The sequence below is a fragment of the Pleurodeles waltl genome, chromosome 5, assembly GCF_031143425.1.
Source record: "Pleurodeles waltl isolate 20211129_DDA chromosome 5, aPleWal1.hap1.20221129, whole genome shotgun sequence".
In the NCBI taxonomy this organism is placed as follows: Eukaryota; Metazoa; Chordata; class Amphibia; order Caudata; family Salamandridae; genus Pleurodeles; species Pleurodeles waltl.
This window is the reverse complement of record NC_090444.1, coordinates 1,300,875,857-1,300,885,511: the sequence shown is the minus strand read 5'-3', so window position 1 is coordinate 1,300,885,511 and position 9,655 is coordinate 1,300,875,857.

The following is a 9,655-nucleotide window of genomic DNA, read 5'->3' as shown; positions in this document are numbered from 1 at the left end:
TCCTGCGGTATGCCCGGGCATCATGCCGGAGGTGGCAGTAATACTCCAGCCTGAGCCCATGGGCCCTGGCCTAGTCTGGAGTCATTTTGTCTGTTGGAAAGGAAGAAATAGGTATCAAACTAAGCTGCACTGTACCTATTTGATTCAACATTAGTCTTTAGTGAACAGATATATCTCATGGGGCATGTCTTCACCATAAATTTACACTTGGGATTTTAAAAATGACAAGGACTCTTTTGAAATATAACCTTCTCAAAATGTAATAATGCAAAGGTACTCATGTTTCAAGATTGTAGGTATATAAAATGGCAGTATACACCTGCACAAATAATATTACTGAGACTGCTTTGTAAATGTGATATTGTGTACACAAGGAATGGCACACATGCTTACACAAGCTACTCCCTGTGGTGATTCAAGCAGCATGCATAAGTATTGAGACATAGATGGAGTGTGGCTAGCTATCCTCCCTTCATGTGGACTGTTGGACACATCTGCAATCTTGACACATACCTGGAATCATACAACAGGCTCCAAGTACTGAAATACGAGCAAAAACATGTGGGCCTACACATATCCTAGTGTCTGTCCATAGATGTTAGTTTGGGTTGCAACCTTGATGCACATAAACTCAACCCATAACCATGTGATGGGTGTGTGCATGAATGCTGTAGTTCTCATATGTGTGGCTTTCCTGTGCTGTATCTTGCATGTCTTGTCCTAGAGTCCATCAACAATAACATTTTTCAAGGTGGAGCAGCATGGATAACACCAGCAGTAGTTGGGCTTTGTAATGGCCTTTATGCTGACCACACAGTGCAGGAATGCATTAGTTATTGTGCACATTGTACTTTCACTTCCCAAATTATTATTAATGTGTGGTCACATATTGCTTATAGGTCATTGGGCACAAGAGGAGAAGAGTCTGACCTTTAACTGCATCCTGCTTAGTAGACTAATTATCCACCAACTTGCATGCAAAGATGATCAATAAGATCAGTCTCCCAGCAGATGACATCTCCCCACCGGTGATTAATCTGGTGGATGGCACTGTCCACTCTATAAACATGGTTCAGATGGGACTACACCTTTTACCACTGCTTCATCTTCTTGCGGGTAGAGTACCACTGGCTTACCCTTCCCACAGTGGCCATCATATTTGGAAGGTAGTGGACAATCAGCCACAGGAAGCCCCCAAACTCCTCTTCAGTCAGAATACGGGACCTGCCCATCCCCGACATGCCACTATCAACAAAGAACAGTCTAACAAACAAACTTCCTAAACTTACACTTACCCCACCCCTAAAACTATAAACCCCTATTTAAACAAACACCAAAAAATACACTACACAAAACAATGCAAAAAAGCAATTACAAGCCAGAAATGACAATTTGTGGACACAGCAGGGACAACACAGACACCAAGAAGACCAAAACACAGTACCAAACTCTCCTGCGACAAACGTACACAACCTCCAGCCAGCATGGATAAAAAGACTGTAATGGAAGGTGAAAGTAAGTTCACACTCCCTGGTTGGATGTGTTACGTTTTCTGCAGGTGCATAATTTTTTCGGATGCATCCCTGCAATATTAGCCAATGCATAATTGACGCACAATGCATGTCAATGCACAATGCTTAATTTTTGATGCGTTGGCATGGATGTGTGTCTTCCAGATGACCGAGATGGGTGCAATGTGTCGCGTATTAGGTGAATGCATTTCTGTTTCAATTGATATAGTTATCCAATTTTGTGTTTTACGGTGTAGTGTATTGTTCAATGCAGTAAAGCACTCCCATGGATCAGTGATTTGGGTGTAAATTTCTGAGCTTGTCTGCACAGTCCCGCATCAAACTGAAAGAGCGAGAGTGTGCCGTATTAATGAAATATCAATCAAAACATGTAGCTATACAAAGGGGATGAATACATATCTGTTTTATATCCAAGTGAAAATATCAATTAATCACTGAGCAAAATTACTTCTTTACCATTCTTATTGTTTAATAATATTTATCTATCTCTGTCTCACTCTCTTGATTTGAGTAAATATCATAAAATTATACACACATCTTTTTCACAAACAACATATACAAACATTTACACATATATCTATAAACATCTAAATACTTAATACATAATGGTTGACATGTGCCACTTGGCATTCAATGTTCTAACAAATCTTTTGCACTGACAGCTTCCAATCAAAGTTTTTGAAATTGTAAGCTGCTAAACCTTTTCCAGGCAAGCAGTATTCTTAATTACCAGGTCATATGACAGTCACTGCCACCAGGGCACTCCGGACCATGTTCACCATTACATCTAATCCACACTCTAGCAGTGTTTCCATCATTATCCATGCCAAAAATCTCCGTGACATGCCCATTAAATCATGCTTAATTAAATATGCTTTATTCACATTCTATTACAGTAATGCACCTTTTTGGTCTATCTTCCCAAAGCGGTGGATGCATGCATTGCAACCCAACTCAAAAAGCTCCATGTGTCTAACATCACACCTCTTTTATGTGTCCAGTATCCCTTTTCTAGTCCTTGTTTTTACTTTAACCATGCACAAAACTCTTGGCTGACCTTATGTTTATATGTAGATGATCGTATTCACTTTCGCGAGACTTTTGTTGTCAATGCTCGCCGTTATCTCATTATTTGGACAATTGTCTCCTTTCATTGGAAACATCATTAAAGTTTTAAAATCATCTCTACCATAGTCCAGAACTCATTATATACTTATGTACCAATAGCGATTCATTTTACTTACATTTTTCATTTAATATCACGGAAACGTCATCTCACCACGTGTAGTATCACTAACTTTGTTTAGCAGTCCGAAACGCCCATATTCTCTCCGTACTTGTACGTCGGCTGATGTCATCAAATCCCATCCCATTCGAAAGAGAAACTCTTCCCTTCCTAAGCTGCTCGCCTATCGGTTACCATGGCGGCCATCTTAGCATGCCTTCTAGTCTCTAGAAACATATAAGATGAAGCCATAACATCGTCATAACTTTCCTCCTTGTTCCAGACTTAAAATTTGTCCACACAGTTTATTTATCAGGATTCCCGGATGTGGGTTCTAATTGTTTGAAAATGTATCATACCAGACAGAACCCAAAATAAGGCTACCTCAGGTTTATTGTTATTATTAGTTCTTGATTAAAGCCCACATTTCATTGAGGTCATTTAAACCTCTTCTAGCTGTACCATACTTTTCAATTAGTCTTGCCTCCATTCTAGCTAGAGTGGAAGAATACTTATTTGCTATTTGTGTTGTTTCCGCCAAATGTGGTATTGACCACCTTATTTCTTCATCTTTGTGTCCTTTTTCTATGTAATATTCTACCAAGGGTGCACCTTGTACTTCACATCTAATCCTAGACATGTGTTGCAAAATCTGCGCTTTTACTGGTTGTACAGTCTGTCCTATATATGTCAATGCGCATGGGCATTTAATGCAATAAATAACATTTCTTGTATTACAATTTGAGAACCGGAGCTGTTGGTGTATTTTCCCATTCACTTCAATATTCTTAGTGTTCTCTGTATACTTACATGCCATACAGTTATTGCATTTAAAATGACTAATTAAGGAAGATAAATCTAACATTCTTCTGAGATCTTTCTTTCTCTTTACATGACCAGAGAAAGAAGAGTGCACCAGTGCATCACGTATATCACATCCTCTTTTGAATGAAAAGAGGGATTTCTGTATTCCTAATGGATGCAGTATTTTCCAGTTTCTTTCTATAATGGACTTAATCCTATCCTATGAGGGTTATGAGTCAAAACACAGGTCAACGGAACTTCCCTTTTCTTCTCTCTTGGAGTTAATAATCACTCCCTCGGAGTGTACCAAGGTCTCTTACACGCTCCTTTCACTATTTTCCTAGGGTATCCTCTATCTCGCAGTCTAGAGACCAAATTCTCTGCATTTTTTAAATAGTCCTCCTTATTACTACAGTTTCTCTGGATCTGTAGAAATTGACCATAAGGTACATTTTCCTTCAAATTGCGTGGATGATTACCAGAGAAATGTAATAATGTGTTTCTATCTGTAGGTTTCTTATACAAATTGACTGCAATCTGACCCTCTTTCGACTCAATCCACAGGTCTAAAAAGTTTATCTGTCTAAGATGTGAGGCTATCGTAAACTTTAAATCAGGAGTACAATGATTAATCCATTCATGGAAGACTAAAAGTGACTCCATATCTATTTTCCTTTGAAAAGGATTACTTCTATCATAGATCCATTTTTTTCAAAGCAATCCATCACCAAATTAGCAATTTCTGGGGCGAAGCTACAACCCATGCCTACACCTTTGATTTGTAAATACATATCTTTCCTGAAAGTAAAGAAATTACTCTTAAGACATAATCTATCAAGGGTAATATTAAATGATGTTGGAACCTTGTGTGGTAAATCTCTATTATCCAAATATGTCTTCAGTACTTCCAAAGCTTCTTCTTGTGGGATGTTTGTATGCAGTGCGTCAATGTCTAATGTAAGAAGCATCTGTGCATCTTTGTCAAAAGCACTGCCCTCTAGCGCATTTATCATATGCATAGAGGTTCGTACATATGCCTGGGTCGCCCACACTATTGGTTTCAGAAAAGTATCAACATAATGTGCTCAAGGCTCTAAGATTGATCCACATGCTGAGATTATTGGTCTGCCAGATGGATTGTCTACATTTTTATGAATCTTTGGGAGGATGTACAAAAGGGGTGTGCGTGTCTTGCCTTGGTTGAAGGAATCATACTCCTTTTTTCAAATCCAACCTTCTCTCAGTACCTCATCTGTTGCTTCTTTGATCGTACTTTGTAATCGTTTTGTGGGGTCTTCTGTAATGGATCGATAGTGATTTTATTACTGAGTTGTCGCATTGAGTTCAAGTATTCAGCTTCATACTTGTCTTTTTCCCATACTACAATACCTCCTCCCGTATCTGCTGGTTTGATAATGATGTTCTCATTCTGAGATAGTGTGTCAATGGCCATCTTTTCTTCCTTTGTGCAATTTTGCTTAAAAAAGATTTTTTTACTATTCAATGGATCAAGTTCTCTTAAGACCACATCTTCAAAATTCTGAATTTCTGATGGCATACTATCAATGAAATATGGCACATTACTGTGTTTTCTGCTGGCGACGATATATGAGGACCACAGTTTAGATGCATTCTCATTGCAATGCCCATGCAACACCTCCATGACGTAGAGTAAGGCAACCCAGTGCTTTGCACTGCCTTCGCTTACTCCATATTTGTGAGGCCATGCAAAGCCACACAGGGTGGTTTTGTGTCACCTCATAGATATGATTGAAAGGCCTGTGCCACCAGAGCAATATCACAAAATAAAATGATGGACGGAGTGTTGAAACTTTTCAAACACTCACCCCCATTCACAGATCTGGGTTTAATCCATTGTTATTTTGCTTGTCACATCACCCCAGTTTGGACCCAGCTATGTGCAAATCAGTTTTGACCCTGCTCCCTATCGGAGCAGTCCAGCCCAAACTGCCAAGCCAGGTCCTCCCTGGACAGGACTCAAGCATCCTGGGACCGGTTTCAGGGTATCACCCTTCATCAGCCAGGCTAGCTTGAGTCCAGTGGCGCAGCAATCAAGAGACCCACATCTGGGCATACACTAGCCACTTAGGGCACACAAGGCAATATCACAAAATAAATGATGGACAGAATGTTGAAACTTTTCAAACACTCCCCCCGCAGTCACAGATCTGGGTTTAATCCATTGTTATTTTGCTTGCCAAGTAACCCCAGTTCAGACCCAGCTATAAAAAAGTGATGCTCTGGTGGTGCAGACCTCTTGTAAATGAAGCCTATGGTGCGGCCACTAGGACAGGCAATATATTGCTGTGAGATTCACAGATTTATTGTCAATTGTGCATATCTTGGCATTAACAATATGAATGACAGTTTGTATTATGCTTATGTTGATATAGGTATCTGCATTGAAGGCCTTTTTTGTTCGCAGATGCTGCACTACTATGCAAATGATGTCCACCTTGTCATACATGATTTTTGGCACACTTGCAGTTCATACTATCTGTCTGCATCACTGACAAAGTAGATGTTACTGGTGTACAGGAAATTACATACACTGGCTACATCAGCCTGTCTGAATTGTATGTGACATCCAGCTCATGTATTGACTGTCTAGATGTCTACAGTATTTTGCTAGGCCAAGAGGTCACCTGCTCTTATATACATGACATCTTATAGCAGACTATACTGTTCAACAAACACCATATAATGTACTTGTAAGCACACATCTACTGTCTGGGCTTGGTGTCTGACACTACATGTGTGCCACATGCAAATTACGCTTGCAGAAAAGGGTTAGACAAAACTGTTAGCCATGATCTTGTTCTTCACGGGGCCTGCTTGAGTATACCTAACAAGTGTGATGTCTTCCAAGTAGGAATATGTTTGGCATTTATGTACATCACAGTTTTTGGCAACAGAGAGGGCTATTGTAAACCAAGAGTGTAGGTAGGCATTCACATCAGATGGTCACATGTACAGTTATTGGCATGTTATTCCACTGTGACTTGGGAGGCGTCAGTGAATGCTACTTTGCCATGAGTTTCATCACATGTAGACATCTATTTGTCTATCAGATTTGCTTTGTGGCCTGGACAAGTTAGCACACTTGTATGGAGTTGTAGGTGGCACAGCATTGTTTTTGTAGAGCGAGACAGAGCGACAAAGACACATCCATTCTTTCAGGTAACAGTTGAATCCTTTTCTATTGGGTCACGTGTGGCTACATTGTGGCTAGGTAGCCAACCCAGTACTGGCACAGGTTATGACGCTACATTTATAAGCATTATGTGAGATGTGACACTGACGTACAAATGTGCTTGCAAACATTTGTGTAGCATATGTGGACTAACTGGGTTGCACTGTGTGGGCATGCAGATCATATGAGCCTCTGCTCACAGTCGTAGGACAATCAGATCACTATACTTCCCTCCACAAGTGTGTCACAGTGAAAATATGTAAAGATGTAAAGCACACATACTCAGTCATTGGAAACTGTTTACATTACCTTTTGATTGTGGTAGGATGTCTGACAGCCAGTACATAGTTGCACCACACATACTCACATGTGCACAATGTTTCACATTGCTACCTTTGTTTGGTGTGTGTCGTTCACACACACATGCATTTTGCACATGTTGTTAATATGCACACAGGTTAATACAATTCAGACTTGGATTTATAGCCATTCAACAGAATCTGTCTTCATTGAAAAAATTCTGCACAATAGTGTTCCTTCGCTGAGTCCTAGCAATTATGCCTACATTTTTCCTTCTTTCATTGTCTTCCTCATCTTCCTTATCTGCTTGTTCCTGCTCCTCATAGCACTGGTCCCATGGGATGTTTGCCTGTACACAGATAATGTGAAAGATACAACAAACTATGATGATTTTGCAAACTGTAGGAGGGAAAATAGCAGTCGGCCGCTGGACATATCCAGGCAGCAGAAATGAGACTTGAGTAGGGCAAATGTCCGTTCCATGATGCCCCTGGTCTTGTCTAGTGCTTTGCTGAAAGTGCGCTGGGAGTCTATTTGGGGATTGTTAGAAATGGGGTTTTTGGTTGGCAGTCAGGTTGTCCTCTGTCCAAGCAAGAACCCTCACTCTAGTCAGGGTAAGTCACACACAATCCAAAATCAGCCTGTGCTCACCCTCCGGTAGCTTGGCACGAGCAGTCAGGCTTAACTTAGAAGGCAATGTGTAAAGCATTTGTGCAATAAATCATACAACACCATAGCATAACACCACAAAAATACACCACACAGTGTTTAGAAAAATATATAATATTTATCTGGGTATCTTCAGGTCAACACGATCAAAGTTGCAATATGAATTTGTAAAGATATCACTGAAAAGTGATATAAAGTGTCTTAAGTCTTTAGAAAATAAACAAAGTCTCTTTCAAACACAAAGTACCTGGTTACTGGTGGAAAATCTCCTCAGAGGGCCACAGGAGAAGAGGTACGTGGAAAACTGGTGTGTGCGTCGATTTCTCCTCAGGACACATGGACTTGCATCGTTATTTTCCACGCGGGGAGTTGTGCGTCCTTTTCCGGCGCGCGGACAGTCTCTTACTGTGGTTTGCGGGGAGTACCGGATGTCCCGGGTCTGTGCGTGGATGTTCCTGCTTGTTTTCCGGCTGGGCGTCGTTCTGCGGGGCTGCGCGTCGAAGTTTCGATCTCGCGGCAGGCGTTGCGTCAATTTGTCCTGCGGAGTCAGGCGGCGTTGTCCTTGCGAGGCCGTGCGTCAAAGTTTTGATCTCACGGCAGGCGTCGCGTCGATTTCTCCTGGGAAGTCGGGCGGCGTTGTCCTTGCGAGGCCGTGCGTCAAAGTTTCAATCTCACGGCAGGCGTCGCGTCGATTTCTCCTGTGGAGTCGGGCGGCGTTGTCCTTGCGAGGCCGTGCGTCAAAGTTTTGATCTCACGGCAGGCGTCACGTCGATTTCTCCCCGGAAGTCGGGCGGCGTTGTCCTTGTGAGGGCGTGCGTCAAAGTTTCGATCTCACGGCAGGTGTCGCGTCGATTTCTCCTGCGGAGTCGGGCGGCGTTGTCCTAGCGAGGCGTGCGTCAAAGTTTCGATCTCACGGCAGGTGTCGCGTCGATTTCTCCTGCGGAGTCGGGCGGCGTTGTCCTTGCGAGGCCGTGCGTCAAAGTTTCGGTCGGCCCGAAGACGTCGCATCGTTCAGCGTTGGTGTGCGGCGTTTTTCTTGCCGCGGAACAAGCTGTGCGTCGAAAAGTTCGGCACACGGAGCGTCCAAGAGGAAGAGAGAAGTCTTTTTGGTCCTGAGACTTCAGGGAACAGGAGGCAAGCTCTATCCAAGCCCTTGGAGAGCACTTTTACAGCCAGACAAGAGTTCAGCAAGGCAGCAGGCCAACAGCAAGGCAGCAGTCCTTTGTAGAAAAGCAGACAGGTGAGTCCTTTGAGCAGCCAGGCAGTTCTTCTTGGCAGGATGTAGTTTCTGGTTCAGGTTTCTTCTCCAGCAAGTGTCTGATGAGGTAGGGCAGAGGCCCTGTTTTATACTAAGTTGTGCCTTTGAAGTGGGGGTGACTTCAAAGAGTCTCTAAGAAATGCACCAAGCCCCCTTTCAGCTCAATCCTGTCTGCCAGAGTCCCAGTAGGGGGTGTGGCAGTCCTTTGTGTGAGGGCAGGCCCTCCACCCTCCCAGCCCAGGAAGACCCATTCAAAATGCAGATGTATGCAAGTGAGGCTGAGTACCCTGTGTTTGGGGTGTGTCTGAGTGAATGCACAAGGAGCTGTCAACTAAACCTAGCCAGACGTGGATTGAAGGGCACAACAAGATTTTAGTGCAAAGAAATGCTCACTTTCTAAAAGTGGCATTTCTTGGATAGTAATACTAAATCCGACTTCACCAGTCAGCAGGATTTTATATTACCATTCTGGCCATACTAAATATGACCTTCCTGCTCCTTTCAGATCAGCAGCTGCCACTTCAACAATGTATGAGAGCAGCCCCAATGTTAGCCTATGAAGGGAGCAGGCCTCACAGTAGTGTAAAAACGAATTTAGGAGTTTTACACTACCAGGACATATAACCACACAAGTACATGTCCTGCCTTTTACC